At 45.2% G+C, this 19,501-nt stretch overlaps 1 protein-coding gene across 2 annotated transcripts in view; it reads right to left on the reverse strand.

The window, feature by feature from the left end:
• Frmd4b (FERM domain containing 4B) overlaps positions 1-19,501 on the reverse strand; it is a 319,697-nt gene that overhangs the window by 223,213 nt on the left and 76,983 nt on the right. For both annotated transcript variants that reach the window (XM_031382703.1, XM_031382704.1), the window contains exon 2: positions 6,725-6,838. The gene's annotated coding sequence lies outside the window, so the exon portion shown is untranslated. The remainder of the gene's footprint in view (positions 1-6,724; positions 6,839-19,501) is intronic.

Below are 19,501 nucleotides of genomic sequence, written 5' to 3' on the forward strand. Positions count from 1 at the left end.
CACCACCACCACCACCACCACCATCCCCATCACTCCCCAGCCAGGCAGCTGAAAGAGGAAGCCGATTCAAGGAGGGCGTGCGACTTTGGAGAAAGGTTTATCAGTTGCACCACCAACTAAGCACAGCAGGCAGAGGCTGAGCATCCATGTTGTCCAATTATTTGGGACTGTAGGTTGAACGTCTCCAAAAACATCAAATGCAAAATGCTCCCAAACATGAGATTGTTTAAACATCGACGGTGGAAAATTCCATACCACAAAACTGTCTCTTATGAAGAATTATTTAATATACTGTATAAAATCACCCCCAGGCTTATGTATAGTACACGTAACGAACTGCATGGGAGACATGAAGGAAACGTATGTTTAGACTTGGATCTTTGTGCAAAGAGTCCATTATCTACATGCAGCTTTTCCAAAACTAAAAAAACAAATCTAAAATCCAAAACACACTGTCCTCACACAGTTCAAGATAAGGAGCACTCAGCCTGTGCTTCTGGATAATGAAGACACTTTTCCTGGCCCTTCAGTTTGTCAACTCCAGATTAATTTTTTCTTTCTTAGTTTATGCTAGGGATGGGAAATGGGTGATTTTCATAAGACATACAAGCAGAAACTATATGTAAGGAGAAACTCCTTGATTTCACTGCTAATAAAAAAAATGAACACTGAACAAATGAGGTACCTTCCCCCTTCCCAGCCCCTCTGGTCATAAATCAAATGACCTCGAGAAGACACAAGAACTGATAGATCTGTCAATTACCTTGAATCCCCATGTGAATATTCCCAGTTGAAATCGGAGCAGCGTCTTCCATCTAAGATTTGCTGAGGAACACTGAGTCAATTTCCGAAGCTTGCTGTCTTGAGGCAAAGCTGAAAGGACGCGTGGAAGATCCTGACCCACAAACTGGGCAGAGGTTCCATAACACAGATGAGGCTGCTGTTGGCTTTATCTTTCAGTCGGGGACTTGGAAAGCATGGCTTTTTTATCCCTATCTTTGGCTCTCCTAACTCCCATCTTTGACCTGGCAGACGGGGAGAGGGAGTCGTGCTAGCGCTCCTTAAAGACACCCACTACTTCTCAGTCTTCACAGAGTGTTCTCACCAGCAAGGTTCATCTCTCATTGTAATATTTCCACACTGCTTTCTCCCCAACATCCAATGTGCCCGTGTCCCCTCCTCCTGGCACTAGAAATTCCCCACCAAGTACTTCTGGCATGCTCCTTCACAAAGGCCAATCTCTTCAGCTGTCATAAGGATGTGAGTGGCATGGAATTTCACAGGGAGTCTTCTAGAGAATGAACAGTGAGGTGGAACATGGCTGTTCATTATTTTCTCACTTTCCTAAGTGACGGGTGACAGTGTCCTAAAGCCAGCTTTGGAAGTGTGCTGTGCCTGCAGCTCAGCGCACTGGCCATGAGGGGGAAAGTTCATTCCCCAACGCTCCATTTATGAATTACACTCTGACCCTGGGGCCTCACTGTCAAATCTCATAGCTGATGGAATTGGAGTTCCATGGCTGCTTTTGTCTCCATCTTTCACTGTAGCACCTCCGAGTACTATAATCGTCTGGTAATTATACTATCAAGTTTCCAACCCCACAGAATCTTCATGGTGGCAGCCCTGGCTACACAAATGAGCCAGAGGAGGTGGGTGTTAAGTGTAAGTCACCAGAGACTCTAATGCTAATTACGCTAAGGAGCAGGCCTCACTTCACCTCAGAAGCCATGCCTAGTGGCTGTGCCGCCATGCTTCTGATTCTGAAATACTATGTATGTGCCCAGTGTTCATCAGGGATAAGGCTGTCAGATGCTAACAAGGGCTAAAAGTCCACCATTGTAGCTGCTTCTCTTACCTGACACAGATTTTGCTGAAAGTACACCACATGCACACACACACACACACACACACACACACACACACACACACAGAGAGAGAGAGAGAGAGAGAGAGAGAGAGAGAGAGAGAGTTTTCTCAGCACTTCATTCACAGAATCTGCTAGTTCCATGGACTTGCTAATTAAAAGGGGGTATGTGTCATATGACAGTATCAGGAATCCAGAAGGTAAGCCACAGGGTGACCCAGGTTTGGGCCTGTGGCCAATGCTGGGATGTAGCAGCAGCCCTGTTTTAATTCAGTGTGGTACCTGAGTAGGGCATCATGGGGAAGCTCTAGTAAAAATAGCTGGGGCTGTTGAGACCTACATTTTACTGCGGGTCAGAAGAAACAAAACACCATTTTCTTGAGACATGTCCTTGAATTCCAGGTCCTCCCACCTCAGCCTCCCCAGGGGTGGGTTTACTTGTCTGTGCCACCATATATGACCATTTTTTTTCTGTGTGTGTGTGTGTGTGTATACACGTGCACGTGTGCATGAGTGTGCTTCCCCTGTAGAAGGTTAGAGAAATTAAATCGAATCACCAGAGAAGGTTCAAAATGTGGAAGGAACTTACATGATAACTTTCAAGGTGAAGTTTCCCAGTCATGTTAACTAAAAGACTTTTGATTAGTGATGTCTGCCTGAGTCAGGAAGGGATCTTGAGACCATTTTGAGTTCTGTGACCAAGGGATGCTGTGGGAGATTGATGATGTCTGTCCTGGCATGGAAAGGCAGGGCAGCTCCTATACTTTAGGTATTTCAGTTCTAGTCAGGCCTGGGACACTGACCACGGTTCTCAGAAGTTTCCTGAGAGTGGCCTACCAGGTCTGACAGGAAGCAGATGCTTAAACCAGAAAAGGTGGTGCGGTCCAGCAGTGTCTGAGGAATTTTTCCTCACTGGCCACCTGCGAGGTCCACAAGGTGCCCCTGGAGCCTGCAGTGACAGAAAGGCCATGTCTCTAGGAGAGAGAGGGCTGAGAACTTCTGAGGGTTGAGATTCGAGGCGGGGGTTGGAGGTGGGTCTGAACGTGAGGCTCTTTAGAAAGCTCCTAAACCTCTTTCTTGCATTCCTTGAACGTTAGTAATGTATACTTGAAAACGCCAGCCAGCCTCAGGCGTGCTGAGGGCACTTGGTAAATGTTTTGTCAGGACAGGAAAGGACCAGGGGAGTGCTGGGTGCGGCAGGACTGACCCCTAGTGGTGGGTCTGGAAAATTCCTACCTAAAAGAGCTTCAAAAAGCCTGCTAGAGAGTGTGGCTAGGGGAACTCAGGATTCCATGGAAGAAGGATTCAGGGATAAAATAACTACGAAAAAGTTTATATTATGTAATATGTATGCATTCTATCCTTTTCGTGGTAATTCACCCATGTTTTCTAAATGTCTGAAAGCTCTTGCAATAAAGTAATTTAAGTTCCCTCTACCACCCGAGTCTGCTTGAACACAGCTATGGTTGGTTTTTCTTAAACCATCTTCCCATTCTGCGAGATGTAGATCCTTGGAGGAAGGACAGACTGTGCGTTCCTGGTCTTCCCTTCAGTATGGAGACTTCATGGAGATTTCATCCACCAAATCTCCCTGCCAAAGCCTCTGAAAACCTGTGGTTTTAGGTAAGCAGCCTTCCTTCGTTTGCCATCATGACTGTTAGTTAAGGAGAACGTTAAATTTTAAATTTATGGTAATTAGTAATCAAATTAAATTAAATGGCAAAGACTCTTCTTCCAGCTAGAAACAAAGCGTTGGTATGCCTCGGGTTAGAAGCTGGGCTGCAGAAAACCCCACTCCTCCCAGGCTTCCTAGTTCTCCAGATAAAGCCTCAAAGTAGGAGCGCCTGAAGGGCTCACACAGACTGCTTTTCTGCTCTGGAGCCTTCAGGGTCGGAGCTGGTGAGGCAGAGCAGCTACGGAGCCCCGTCCCTCCTGAAGACCAGCTCTGCCTTTCCTCAGCTGTGTGACTTTGGGCATGTTGCATAGCCTCTCTGTTCTCAGTGCTGTCGTGCAGGAAATGGAAATGACAATATCTCTTCCCTCTATAAAGGCTTCAATGAGCAAATACCTGTAACTGGAAGTTAGCTACTAATTTATTGCTTTTTCTTTACTTTTTCTAACTTGGGACTATGAAGCATCACTTCAAAGGAAAAAAGCAAGGTCTGGGGGTTGAGGGAATAGCTTAGCTGGTAAAGTGCTTGCTTTACAGACGTGAGGATCTCAGTTCGATCCCTCGAACCTGCTCATTGCTTTGTTTTATGATTAGACATTTCTTTTCGACTTTTAAATCTTACGTATATGTGTGTTTTGCTCACGTGTATGTCTGCACACCATGTGTGTGCCTGGTGCCCATGGAAGTTACGAGAGGGCATCAGATCACCTGCAACCATAGTTATAGATGGTGTGATGCTGCCACATCCATGCTGGGAATTGAACCTAGATCCTCTGCAGGAACAAGAGCTCTCAGCCGCTGAGCCATCTCTGTTATTTTTAAATTATGTGCATGAGGGTATGTTTATGTAGGTTTGTGCACAGGAGTGCAGATGACCAAACAGTCTGGAGCTGGAGTATCAGGCAGGAAGCAGGAAGTGAGAGACACTGGGACCTGGCTAGGGCTTTTGAAACCTCAAAGCCCGTGCTGCCCAGTGACACTTCCTCCAACAAGGATCCACCTGCTAATCCTTTCAAAGAGTGCCAGTGCCTGGTGACTAAGCATTCAAACCTGTGAGCCTATGGGGGCTGTCTTAGAGTTCTACTGCTGTGAGCAGACTCCATGACCTAGGCAAGTCTTATAAAGGACAACATATATTTGGGGCATATTACAGGTTCAGAGGCTCAGTCCATTATCATCAAGGGGCGGGAGCATGGCAGCATCTAGGCAGGCATGGTGCAGGCAGAGCTGAGAGTTCTACATCTTCATCTGAAGGCTGCTAGCAGAAAACTGACTTCCAGGCAGCTAGGATGAGGGTCTTAAAGTTGATGTCCGTAGTGCCATGTCTACTCCAGAAAGGCTACACCTACTCTAACAGGGCCATACCTTCTAATAGTGCCACTCCCTTGGCTGAACATATACAAACCATCACAGGGGCTGTTCTTATTCAAACCACCACAGGTAATCTGGCCTATCGTCTCCCCTATTCCCAGGGGCACTCACAGGGTCTGCCAGTGTCAGAAACTGAGTTAGGCTGTCAGACCAGCAAGTCTCAGGGATCCCCCTTTTCTGCCTCTCCAGTGCCCACACACAGACCCCACGCAACCATGCCTGGCTTTCTTATGTAGGTGCTGGGTATTTGAACTCAGCCTTGTGACTGTGCCGCATATGCTCTTAGCCGCTGAACTATCTCAGCAGCCCACAGTGAGCTTTCTGGTTTCCCCAGTGACTCCTGAGATGGAGCATGTCACCGTTCTTAATGCCAATTCTGTGGGAAGAGTTTGAACAGCAAACCTAGTGGGACTTTCCAATGTCCTATTCACAACTGGTCAAAGAGCTGAGAATTAAGTGCCTGTTGAGTATTCAAGGCCTACATAGGCTGTTTATATTAATTTTACTCTACCCCAAGACATAGGGCAAAGGGGCAGAATCATGGAAAAGGGAACATAAAGAATATGAGTCAGAGTTACAAGCCAGTCAAAATTCCCGGCTTGAAGAGGGGACAGGCTCCTGAGGCCCAGCCCAGCCCTAGACGAGGAGGAGTTTCCTGCAGCTGGAGGCTGCCAGCGAAGAAAGAGTCCATTTTCTTTAGGGGTGTGGCCTCTGGAAGGTTGACTTTTCCTTAGGGTAACAGTCCTCAACCTGGGGTTCATGACTGCTTTGGGGTTAAAGAGGTTGCCAAAGACAATCAGGAAGCACAGATCTTTACATTACAATTTGTAAGACTGGCAAAATTAGAGTTCTGAAGTTGCAACAAAAATTTTACGCTCAAGGGTCGCCGGGGCATGAACAACTGTATTAAAGCAATAGGAGGGATGAGAACCAGTACACTGGCGGATGGCCCCACACCTGTGCACATAGGATGGCAGGAGCTGGACTCAATGAGTTGTTTAAAGAGAACAAGAGGACATTAGTATTGAAAGGGGCAGTGTTGGGAAGATCAGATTAAAAACAAGACCAAAAGAAGGAAAGGGATCTGACATGATCAAGCTACATTGTACACATGTATGACATTGTAAAAAGAACACACAAAATCACTAAATCTCAGTCGTCAGCTTGGTTCATTTGCTTATTAGGCCTGAGCTAGTTACATGTTTAATGTGAATAGAAAAACAATAAAGAAATAAATTGGGGCCAGAGAGATGCTCCATGGTACAGACTACCTACCACCTGCTCTTCCAGGGAACCTGGGCTTGACTTCCAGCACCCACATGGTAGTTCACTACTATCCCAGGGAACTCCAGTCCCAAGGACCCTGAAGCTGTCTTCTGGCCTCTGTGGGCACCAGGCACACACTAGGTACACAGACATGCATGCAGTCAAAACTTCCCATACATACACAAAAAATTTTTAAAGTAAAACATTCACAAGTAGAATTCTTGTGCAAAATTTGAGCAACACACAGGCAAATCATCTAAAGCAAAGAACAATTGCTACTTTTACAGCTTTTTTCTTTTTCTCTTCATTTTCATTTATTTTTCTCTCTAGGGAGAGAACCCCTATACTATGGAAGTCTCCCAGTCAACTTTGGGTTGTTTTGCTTTTATTTCAAGGTGAAAGAGTACGTGTGTTCTTTCGTCTTCGTGAAAGGCAACGCAGATGTTTGGAAGGTTGTAGGAATGTGCGGTTTTGCTCCCTCCCTCTTGGACACCTCAGGGTGTGCTCACAGCTCACGCGAGGCTTTGGTAGTCACGGAACTGAGCGCTTACCTTTGACTAATGGCTTCTCTCACTCTCCGTCTGTTCTCACAGGAAGGATCCTTGGGTTCTGTCAGGCCACATCGATGTCATCTTCTCCTTCCCCCCATTCTTTCTTCTGGGTTTCTGGAACACAGAGCAGAGAGGCTCAGCCATTTCCTCAGCAGTTAGAAGGACCGTCAGTCCCAAGTCACTGACAATTCCAATGTCTTTCCAATCTTCTCCTGGCTGGCTACAGTTTAATCACAGGCTTAGAGAGTCCGATAATTAGCTATTTAGAACAGAGCTCTCTCAAAACACAAATGAAAGCGGGCTGTTCTCCTTCACAACCAAAGATGCAGCACTGGCTTGACCTCTCCCTGATGATGCCAATCATCATCCTATGACCCCTGGACATCTGGTGTCAGGCCTGCCTGGTCTCTGTAGGGGGAGATTCTGAAGTGTGGCAAGTTACCTATAATACCATCAGGGCTGTCAGTGTAGGATTGAGAACTCAGGACTCAATTCTCGGGATTACTGAAAGCAGCATGGCAGCTTTGAGTCTGGCTTTGAGTAGCTATTGACTGTGTGGTAAAGGATGAAGCTGGCTGTGGATGCTGATGAACTAACCGTTAGTGTGAGCATTGTGCCTCTAGACCATTTAGATGTATCTATCATACTCCCTGTAAAAGACATGGCTTTCCTCTGGAGGGTCTCCTTCATTCAGTAAGCATGCCTCCCCCTTGCCAATTGTTTGGCCAAACTGCTTCACACAGCAGCGGGTAAACGCTGGACTATGAGGGCAGACACAGCAGATGTGGCTTTCATTGTTCCATTGTGTGGATGAATGAGACTCCTGTCACCACCACACCAACCCCTCCCCCCGACTGCCCCTTAGCAGCTTCCCACCCACTTGCTCCTCTGCAGCTCCTCTGGATGCAGGCATGAGAGTCCAGTTGGTGTGGGAGGCAGAAGGAACTCAATATGAAGCCCTACAAGCACCTTTGCTCTGCTCTGCTCACGGATGCCACAGAATAAATTGGTCTTCCCATGCGGAAACTATGCCAATCAGTTTCTCATGATGTGACAAAGGTCACAAATTGTTTCAGAGGAAGAAATCGTCGTCTTGTTTATGGTTTCAGAGGTGGGCTCCCTGGCTGCCTTCCTCCATCACTATGAGGTAGAATAGGACGTCGTGGTGGTAAGAACACGAGGAGCAGGAAGCTGCTGTCCCAGGAAGGACGGAGGGAGAGAAGGGAAGAGAGAGGGGGCGAGACCTTTAAGGATCCACCCTCATGACTTTCCAGCTTGGTCCCACCTTCGAATATTTGCCCCACCTTCTAGTAAGAGCAAGACATTTTTGAATCATTCACTAGTGTATGGATCCATTGATAAGCCAGAGTCTATCAATGGAGAGCTTTAACACATGAGCCATTTGGGAGACACTTCATACCCAAACCATGACAGAAACTCGATATTTTAGGAAATCACTTACAAACATAAAACATAGTACAGCTTGGAAGACCCATGCCATATTTCCCAGCATCCTTCTAGAAGAAAACCCCAAGTTGTTTCAGGAAATGAGTTCATTTACTTTAATCTTCCAAAGCCGATAGAGGCTGCTTTTATGTCAGCTGTTTTTAAATAAACGTCAAAGTGCCAAAAAACTGGCCATGGTGGCTCCCACTTTTGATCCCACTACTCAGAAAGCTGAGACAGGAGGATTGCCAGGAGTTCACAGACAGCCTAGGCTACATTGCAAGTTCTGGGCTAGTTTGACTCTGTATATAACCTTGTCTCAGCAAAGAAGCCAAGCCGGTAAGATCTGGTTTAGATAGTGAGAACTGGTGTTTAGAGAGAGCATGGGAGGAGGATTTGTACAATGCGACGATGAGAATGAGGACTTGGTCCATTCTCTTGGCCCTGGTGATTTTGGGGTAAACCACTGGTTTCAGAAAAAAACGTATGCTAGGGATGTATTCTAGATTAAGGCCCCACTTTGCAGATAAAATAGAAGAGGACCAGCAAGAGAAAGATCGTGCAAAAGGTTACATAGCCACTGTCAAAAGATGTGCACACCTCGTATTTCATTGTGTCTTGTGCCACGCCTTTTCATGTATCGAAAACCCCGTGAGCAGCCAAGCCTTGTAGTGCCGACATAAGCCATATTGCATACACCAAACACAGAGAATTTAGTTAAACCTCTTAGGTACACAAACACGACACAGCTTATATAAACTTAGAACCCAGAGGCAGAAAGGGAGAAATAAACAGATACTTTCCGATTACCTAGAATAGCTACTATCGATGGAGGACCAACCATAAGCCATTCAGCATGGCATGCCCATCCCTGTCGGTGACACTAATGCTTCCAGCAACTCTGAAAATAACACACACATTAATGTACCATGAAAACGTGGAAACTGAGCCAGGAAAATAAGGTAGTCTGTCTGAGGTTGCACACAGCTAGTAAGTCCTCAGGTCCTATGACTCCCTCTCCACCCACCCACACACCAACTTCCTGTCTGTGACAAGCCACTCAGCTCAATAAGCCACGGAAATAGGTATTTGTTTGAAAACCCCAGGGCCCAGGAATAGAAGCAGCTCATTTATACTGGGCAAAATGGGAGAGAGAGGAAATGGACTTAGAGCATCGCTGTGGATTCAACAGGCTCCTGCTTTGAACACTTGGTCCCTAGCTGTTGACACACTGTGGGAAACTAAATTTTGGGAGATGGGATTTGGCTGGAGGGAGTAGTCACAAGTGGTTTAACTTTGAAGGCTGTTCCTGGCCTTCAGTACCCTCCTTTTTCTGTCTTTTGTCCATCATAGGGTAAGAACCTCTCCTGACCCATGCTCTCCTGTTACAGAATTCTGCCCAAGTGAATGGAGCCAAGGAACCATGGGGTGAACCTTCCAGAACCAGGGATCAGCAGTAAGTCTGTCTTTTAAGTTGTCTTTTCAGGTATGTTGGCCACAGTGACATGAGAATAACCAATACAAACACTATAGGAATCTATTTTTACAATGATTCCATCACTGGGTGTGGGGGGGGCATGCCAAAAAATCATTGACTATATCAATGTAATTAATATACAACTTAATCCTTAAAAGTCAAAAGAAGATATTTGCGATAATAGGTCCCCAAAGATAAGACAAACAGTGCGTAAGCTCTCGGTACAATGGATAGCTTTGGGTCAAAAACAGTTTTAATTTTCTAGGGTTGCCATTACAAAGTGAGGCAGGACTGAGGACTTAAGTGAGCAAAAGCTATCTCCTCGTGGCTCTGAAGGCTGGAGGTTCGGGATGGAGGCAATGGCAGGGTGAGTTGCATGTCGTCTCCTCGCTTGGCTTGCCGATGGCTGCCCCATACTTTCTTCATATGATCTTTCCTGTGTGCCTGTAGTCCTGGTGTCTCTCTTTCTGTGTTCACCCTTCCTCCTTTTATAAGGACATTATTCAGATTATACTAGGACTTGTTTTAACAGACTCGTTGTGACTCATTGCGTGGCAAGTTGACACAGGTGAGGGTCATCTGGGTAGGAACATTACTTGAGAAAATATCTCTATCTATTAAGCAAAAGGCAATTCTGTTGAGTATTATCTTGATTAATAATTGAGGTGGGAGTGCTCCAGCCATTGTGGGTGGTGACAGTCCTGGGTAGGTGGTCCTGGATGGCATAAGAAAGCAGTCCAAGCATGCCAGTAAACAGCGCCTCCATCATGGCTTCTGACATCATGACTCCTGCCTCCTAGTTTCTTCCTTGAGCTACTGCCATGACTTCTCTCAGGGAGTGGAGTGGGACTTGAAAGCTGTAAGATGACATAAACCCTTCACTCATCCAAGTTGTTTTTGATGATGATGTTTTATAGAACACTTAAACTAAGGTGCCCACAGAAGCCAGACAGAAGAAGGCATCAGATCCCCTGGGACTAGAGTTATAAATGGCTGTGAGCTACCGTGTGGGTTCTGAGGATTAATCTTGGATCCACTGGAAGAACAGCCAGTGCTCTTAACTGCCCAGCCATCTCTCCAGCTCTAAAATAAAATTACATTTTATGTTTTGTGTGTGTGCATGCGTGTGCATGTGTGTGTGCATGTGTGTGCATGTGTGTGCATGCGTGTGTATGTGTCTTCTGGGGATTAGGAGCAAGTACCTCTACTTACTGAAACATCTTGTTGGCCCCATAGGTAACATTTTTAATCATCAACAACAGTTTTTATATAAGTATAAAGTGAAACTGCGTACAAAGACAAACAAACAAACAAACAAAAAGCAAACCCACCACCACAAACAACAACAACAAAAACACTGAGAAAAAAATCCCTTGAGCAGAGTTGGGTGGCAGGGCCCGGCATACCACACTGACCTCAGCACAGCCAGCTTTGCCTTCAAAGTTGCAAGAGATGAGATCTTCTTGGAGCGCTGTTTACACATGGCTTCATGTGTAAACAATCAGCACCCGAAGATGCAGAGCACTGGCGGACAGAGCAACTTTACACGTAAAGTATTCAGAAAAACTTTCGAGAGGACCCAAGATACAGGAAGTTAAGGTCACCATCTCATAACAGCCTCTTGAATTTGCAGACACTAAACACGTAAGTTAAGAAGCCACTGACCCTGGCTTCATTTCTTAGCCTCTATCACCAGAGTCTTCCTCCTCAGTTTTCCCCCTAATAAAACCATGCTATGTGCACCACATCTGGGCAAATGCTGAATCTAGCCAGGATGTTAAGTTGCTATCAACTAGTCAAAAACAAACAAAAACAAACAAACAAAAATGCATAATGTTTAGCACTGATTATAAAGGAAACAACAAACTCTAGTTAAGAACTGCCTCACACCCATTTGAGTGGCTTTGGAGACAAGGAAACAAGAAGAATGGACAACAGTGTAGACAAACCATGCGCTAGACATCATTGATGGAAATTCGAGGTGCTGCTCTGTTAAAGAGTTTGCAGTCACTCAAAAGATGAATCATAAACTTCCCTCGTGGTTCCCCAGCTACCTCTAGGCATCACTTCAAACACAGGAGGGCTATGAGCAAATATTTGTATGCTGACGTTCATAGCTGCACTTTTCACAGTAGCTAAGGCTAGCAACGATCCAGAACTCCACTGACAGATGGGTAAGCAAAGTGTGCCTCACCATCCAACAGAAGGTTGTTCAGCTGTGAACAGACTGAGGTTTAGACACAAGGTAAAATGGGGAGAAGTCTCAAAAGCATGCTACTAAAGGACAGGAGCCAGCACACAAAGGCAAAGATTGCATGGTTCTACCTATGTGGTATCCTGGGAAAAGTCCGAGACTAAAGCAGAAAAGTAGAAGACACCAGGAAGTGAGGAACTGAGAAATGAAAATGACTTCTAAATGGGAAAAGAGTTCCAGTTTGACATGATGAGAAAGTTCTGAACATGACAGCTGGCTGCAGTTTGACAATGGTGCACATGTCCTTACTCTAGAAACTGCACGTTTTGAAATGGGAACTTTCGCCCTTTGTGTCTCTTACCCCTGGAAGGAAAACTGATCAGAAAAAAAAAAATCACAGGATTAAAGTGTCGGTGGGAGGATGAGGAAAACCTGTTTCTTAGCTGTCAGTGAAAGGTGTCACTTTGCTAAAAGCCTAACAGTTGGCAAATGCCTGGCTTGCTTAGAGGACAACTTCAAGGCCTGGAGAGCAGGGCCTTGAAGGCCCTTCATTCCAGGAAGGGCTTGGTGGGACGAAGCAGCAGGGCACAAAGGTTATCCTCTGCTCTTTGGGGTTCAAAGCCACAGAGGCAGGCATCACTTGACGTTCCTACTTCCAGAACAGCCCCTCCCATTGACTCAGCCCATCTCCTTGGTGTCCCCTCAGAAGTCTACAGGGGTGAAACATAGTAACACAGTCAATGTAAAAATAACAAACTACATCCATGAGCCTCACTCAAAACAATCAAACGTTTCTATTCCCACAGACGTCACACCATGTCTTTTCTTTTAGAAAAAGTCAGAGCCACATAGAATTGAATTCCCCTGGGTTGGTTTCTCCAGTCCAGTTTCCCCTTTGACTATCACAGGCGTCCACTACCACAAATTAAATAAATATCTATTTATGTGTGCATGTGTTTGCTATGGTTTTGACGGTTCTAAAATTTTTAAAGTGCTCTATTGTACATTTTACTCCACATCTTATATATTTCTTGAGATATTTTCATTTTGCTCCACAGAGCGCTGGATCCCTCACTCTTGTGCCAGTGTGCTCTGTTCATGTATATATTTTTGCTCACAATAATGGACTCCATGGTGCACACTGCCCTAGTGACCTTTCTGTCCCTGCGACAGAATACCAGGCCAAAGCAGCTTGAATGATAGATGGTTTGTGCTGGCTCATGGTTTCAGGGGGTCTCAGTCCATCACAGCGGAGCAGACGTGACAGTGCAGCGCTGCTCGGTAGCAGGAGTGTGAAGCAGAGGCAGGAAACAGAGAGCTTGGGGGTCATGCACATGAGGGCCTGCTCCCAGTTCCCACTTCCAAAGGCTCTATACAAGACACAGTCCTAACAGTAAAAACACCATCTATATGCAAGACAGTGCCCCGAGCTGGAGACAGGCCACTTAGAACTTGAACCTGTGGTTACATTTCAGATTTAAATCTTAACATATGTCAGAGTTAGCTTTCATCACCAAGCTGGCATTCCTGGCAAGAACTGAGGAAACGATTTTATCAGGTTGGCCTGTCGGCCTGTCTACAGCACATTTTCTTAGTTGCTGACTGACTGAGGAGGGCAGGTGCCAGGAAGCCAGCCAGGAAGCAGCATCCTCCCATGGTCCCTGCTTTAATTTTTGCCTCCAGGTTCCTTTCCTGACTTACCTAGATGACAGGCTATTACTATGGTGGTTTGAAGGAAAATGGCCCTGTAGGCTCACATGCTTGATGCTTGGTTCCCAGTTGGTGGAAAGATTTGGGAAGGATCAGGAGGCGGGGCCTTGCTGGAAGAGGTGTGTCACTGGGAGAAGGCCTCTGAGGTTTCAAAAGAGTCCCCTCCCCCCATACTGAGTATGCTTTCTCTGCTTTCTGTCTTCAGATCAAGATGTGAACTCAGAGATGTTCCTACTACCACCCCTGCCTTCCGCCATCATGGATTCTAACCCTGTGAAATGTAAGCCCAATTAAATGCTTTCTTTTATAGGTCGTCTTGGTAATGGTGTTTTGTCACAGCAATAGAAACATAACTAATGCCATTGTCTATAAACTAAGTTGCTTTGGGCCATTGTTTATTACAGCAACAGGAAACAAACTAGGACACCATGCCACTTGGATTGTTCTCTGTGGGACTGTGGAGCTTGTATAGGGTTCAGGCTGTTTGAGCTCGAAGCCGCACTGGGTGGAAATGGGTAGGAATTTCTTCTGGAAAAACCTTACTTGGGATTACTCAGAGCCTGTGAGTCTTTGGAAATTTGGGTAAAATGTTTTTGTGTCTTGGGATGGTGGTGGTGCACAGGGATGCTAAATTGTATCTTGAATAATCAGCCTTGCTCCACACAAAGCGTGAAGAGACTCCTCTTCAAACAGTGTCCAATTTGAAGTAGGATCTTTGTGTTACAGAGGGTGTGCATCTGTGAGTCTAATTAGGGGCTGACAGCTTGCTCTCCAGTGCCAAGTGCCACAGCTGAAGTGCCTGTTTGCCATTACTCCCTGCCAAATGCCACCATCAGCCTTCAGATTTCTGCTACTCTGATGGGTATAAAATGCTGTCTCACAGTGTTCCAGGCTCGTGGGATTGGATTGTATTAGTGGGAAACTTTACCATCTTTCTGCTGTCCATGTCCCTCCATAGGAAGGCACCCATTCTCCACTAAGTAATTTGAATTTTCCCTTTGATGGTGGGAGCTATGGTAGAGATTTGGGGTTGCCAATGTTCTCCACCAGTTTGTCATTGTTTTTTATTTATGCTATCAAACCACATGGAAGCACATAGTGAGATCAATGTAATCTTAAAGTTTTTTTTTTCACATTCCTAATTTATAACATCTACTTTGATAAGGATAACCTCCATTTTCTCACCTCAGGATTTTACATTTTTCCTTCGTTATACGTAGCTTTTTGATCCACCTCATAGTTTGGTTTTGGCATAAAGTGTGAATGAGGAATCTTATCATATCTTTCTTGAGATGAATCAGTTGTAGTAACATAATTTCCTTTTGATATTCTCTGTTTCCTCCCCTTTTGCATTCCAATATATCTTATGTGCTTTGTGTGTATGTGTGTGTGTGGGGGGGTAACTTTGTGTATGTCCATCCCCCTGTCTGTGAGTATGGGCACATGTGTAACACATATATGTAGAGGTCAGAGGTTGACCTGGTTTAGCCCCGCCTAGTTCTTTTGTTTTAACTCACATCACTTGTTGTTCATTAAGCTTCAACCACAGCAGCCTTCTTTAGTCTAAATATCTCTAGCTAATTTCGCCTTGGGGCTCCAGACCTTGCAGCTTCCTCTTCCAGGATTAAGTTCCACACTTCTTGTGTATCGGTGGTTCTTTTTGGTGCATGGCCCTCAGCTCAGATGTCTGCTTCCAGAGAAATTGTTCCCAGCCATTGGATGACAGCCTTCCAACCACTCATAATGGCATACCTCCCCTGGTTTTCCCCAATACAATTATCCTCTTAAACCTTCAAATTATTTTTGTACACATATGCTAGTGTGTGCACAGTCACATGAGCACAGAGACCAGAGGTCATCTTCAGTTGTCCTGCCTCAGGATGCTGTGCTTTTTAAATTTTTGTTTGTTTGTTTGTTTTGTTGTTGTTGTTTCTTGTTGGAAATGTAATCTCTCACTTTTACCTGGAAACTTCTAGCTTGGTCAAGTAAGACACAGGGATCTTGTCTCTCCGCCTGTTCCTTACTTCCTACGAGTGCTGGGATTACAAGCACACTCCACCATGTCCTGCTTTTTGATGTGAGTCCTCAGGCTTGCATGGCAAGCACTTTCCTGACTGAGCATCTCCCCAGACCATTGGTAATTGGCCACAGTAAGACCAAGCTCTACAGATTGAGGACCATAGGATCTTATTCTTTCCACTGTCTCCAGCACTTACAACAACAGCACATAGTAGGTGAGCAGTCAGTAGTTGGTTGTTAGACAAGCGAGCAAGTAAGTGACTCTCCATCACCCTGTTACATCTATTATGGGATACAGGTGTATTCCCAAATAGCAAATGTTTTTCAGACATCTGTAGTCTCTCAACTCGACAGGAGTGGACACACCACAAAAACCATTCATGTTCTGCACACCCAGGGTCTAAAGAGTTAATACAGTGAAAGTCACATGCCTTGCTCTAACCCAGATCTACTCCTGAGAGATGGCTGTCAACAGTTTCTTTGTTGGAAACTTTAAAAAGCCATCATTTTAAGAGAGATTTTAACGACTATACAAAGCACAGAATCCCTCATGACATTTTCATACGCACTTAGTTGATCTTTTCCTGTCCTCACCCCTCTTTCTCACGTCCCTGTTTCCTTCCCACTAGCACATTCTGTTCCTGGAATTGCCCTCCCTCCCCCTTCTCTCCCTCCGTGCCTCCCTTCCTTCTTCCCTTCCTTTTTCTCTTCACTTTATTTCTTTCAAAATTATATATTTTAATATTATGTGTACTCATGCACCATGTCCATGCAGTGCACATGAAAGCCAGTAGAGGGCACCAGAAGCCCTGGGTGGTCAGGAGCCCTCCTGTGGGTGGTGGAAACAGAACCTAGGGTCTCTGCAAGTGCTCTTAACCACTGGGCCTCTTTTATCCTTGCCCTACCCCTACCACTTTCACGCCACATGTTCTATTAGCCTTTCCATTCTCCTTCCTTAAAGCCTTCCCCCACCCCCTACTTGTATGGTCCCCCCTACTTGTCTAGTTTCATGATTTCCACTTGCACTCACTACCATTTTAAGTATACATACATATAGATCAAAACCTAGAATCTATGTATGACAGAAAACATGTCTCCCAGGTTACCTCACTCAAAATATTTTTTAGTTCCATCCACTTTTCATTGCTGAATATATTTTATCCCTTTATAAGCATCTATACATTCATCCTATAGCTACCTCTCTGTCCACTGTAGATTAGACAATATGAACAATCCAATATAAGACGCCTAATTCTCACAGAAACGTATTCTCTTTCCCCAGATCTGGACCTCGTCCCTGGCCCTCTTCATGCAGCCTTCCCCTTTTTCATCTATGACAGAGGTAACAGCAACGACAGTGTTATAGAAGCAATTGCCGAGCTGTTAAGGCATTACTGGATCTGAGACAGAAGAACCTCAATTAGTGTGAAGTTGGTCAGAAGGCCGAGGCTTGGGACTTGTGGTTGGTGTCTAGGAGGACTGAGCCCTTGGTCTGTGAGCTCTGAATCAGCAGCTGAGTCAGTGTTGGGATAAAGCTGAGTCAGACTGTATGAGAGACACCCTCCTGGTATTTAGAGAGCTGGAGATTGACGGCTGTGGCAAATGTATACATTAGATATTAGAACTGTGATTAAGTTTTGCTAAAAAAAAAAAAAATTCCCTTTTAAACAGATCATTCTAAAAGTCCATTCTCCCTCTACGGTGTTATGCAAACTGTAACATTTCATCTTCATTTTTGGAATTGAGTTATGACTAAGTTTTCCTCTAGTCTTTTTCCAAGGTGAGCTCTCTCTCTCTCTCTCTCTCTCTCTCTCTCTCTCTCTCTCTCTCCTTTTTCAATGAGAAAGAAAAAGCCCAAATGTTTTCGAAAGGTAACATTTTCCATGAGTACCAGTAGGAGAAAAGCTTCAAAGGCATTTCTGCTTCTTATCTCACTGCTGGAAGAACAAACCCCTCAAGAGCAGCTTGGGAAAGGAAGGGCTTATGCATCCCAGAAGGCATCACGGCCGAAGCATGGCCACCAGTCACTCCGCGTCTGGCCTCAGGAAGCAGAACAATCAACATTGATACTCAGCTAATTTTCTCTCTTTTTTTTAATTCATGTTGGGACTTCAGCCTGTAGACTGGAGCTCCCCACAGTTAGGGCGAGTGTCCTCACCTCAACCCAATCTAGACGCCACCACTCCCGCCTCAGTGCTGCCTAGAGTTTTCTGCTAGATGATTCTAGAGGCAATCGAGTTGACAATCAAGACCAATGTCCTACATTTAATTATAAGAGCTGAACATGGAAGAGAGGAAACATAAGGGCATGAACAGTTCCCCGGGCCAAATGAGGACTATTCAAGATTCCTGGATATGTGCAGGTACCACAGCATCCTGCTTATTACCCCAACTTCTCCTGATGCTCCATCTCATTCCCAACCTCTCCTGTCTCAATTATCCCACCCTCCTATCTACAGCTAGTGATTTAGACCATCTTACTCCCAGTTTTCACTGGAACATTGTCAAGGTCCCTGGGTCTCACAGATTCATTTCCAACTGGTTTCTTGCCTTGCTCCTTGTTACAGTGGGGACTTATTTCAAGACATGGTCCTTTCTGGCTAGCATCTGTCCTGGCTCAATAAGCTCCTTTATTCCCCGCGGTCTGGGTTTAACAAGATTTCTATTGGCGGAGATGATGCTTCTATTTTGTTTGAGTGCATGTCCGTGTATATGTCTGGCTTTGAGATCACAATACCTAAGGATGACTTCAAATTTTTGATCCCCTTTGCCTCCATTTCCTATCACAACTGGTTTATGTGCTACTGAATCAAGCCAAGGGCTTCATGCATGTTAGGAAGAGCTCTGTCAACTGAGCTATATCCCCAGCCCCTGACTGCTTCTGTTCTTGGCTTAGTTTTACTACTCTCCACAAACAACAAGATCTCTACACACACTTTTCTGTTTTAATGGGGAAAATTGGATCTGGGGCTCCAAACAAGATGGTTAACAGCCCAAGGATCAGATTTCAACTAAAATCGCCTATCACGTGGAGAAATTAAGCAGTTCTTAAATATTTAATAACACCCTGTAATTTTTTAGACTCCTGGGCTCCAAAATTATTGACGGAGTAATTTCTAAGCCATAATTAACAAAAACAGGCAATCTTCCAAAAAGGCTTGCAAAGCTAAAGTAACTTCCTAAGAGATTCATTGCATAGCCGGCAGGATGCTCACACACAGCACACCCAATAAACAACAGCAGGCAAAAACGTTGGAGCCGCCCTGAGCTGGGGTCGCGGCAAATGGCTCTAGGAAGACAGGGCTATGATTGGAAGACTAGGACATTGTATTAGTCAGGGACCTCTAGAGTCACAGAACTTATGGAATGGCTTTGTATATTAAAGGAAATTGTTGGAATGATGAATAGTCTGCAGTCCAACTAACCCACCAATGGGCAGCTGTGAATGGGAAGTCCAAGAGTCTACTAAGTCCCACAAGTTACTTAGTCCCACAAGGGTAGGCGTTTCAGTTGGTCTTCTGTATAAGCTGGAATCCTAGAAAAGTAGGTTCTAACAGATGTCCTGGCAGGTAAATGTAAGCAGGAGAAGAGGAGGAGGAAGAGGAGGAGGAGGAAGAAGAAGAAGAAGAAGAAGAAGAAGAAGAGGAAGAAGAAGAAGAAGAAAAGGAGAAGAGGAGGAAGAAGAGGAAGAGGAGGAAGAAGAAGGAAGAGGAGGAGGAAAAGGAGAAGAGGAGAAGGAGAAGGAGGAGGAGGAGGAGGAGGAGAAGGAGGAGGAGAAGAAGAAGAAGAACAAAAGGAGAAGAGGAGGAAGAAGAGGAAGAGGAGGAAGAAGAAGGAAGAGGAGAAGGAGAAGGAGGAGAAAGAGGAGGAAGAGGAGGAGGAGGAGAAGGAGAAGGAGAAGGAGAAGAAGAAGAAGAAGAAGAAGAAGAAG

Source organism: Mastomys coucha, unplaced genomic scaffold (genome assembly GCF_008632895.1).
Source record: "Mastomys coucha isolate ucsf_1 unplaced genomic scaffold, UCSF_Mcou_1 pScaffold20, whole genome shotgun sequence".
In the NCBI taxonomy this organism is placed as follows: domain Eukaryota; kingdom Metazoa; phylum Chordata; class Mammalia; order Rodentia; family Muridae; genus Mastomys; species Mastomys coucha.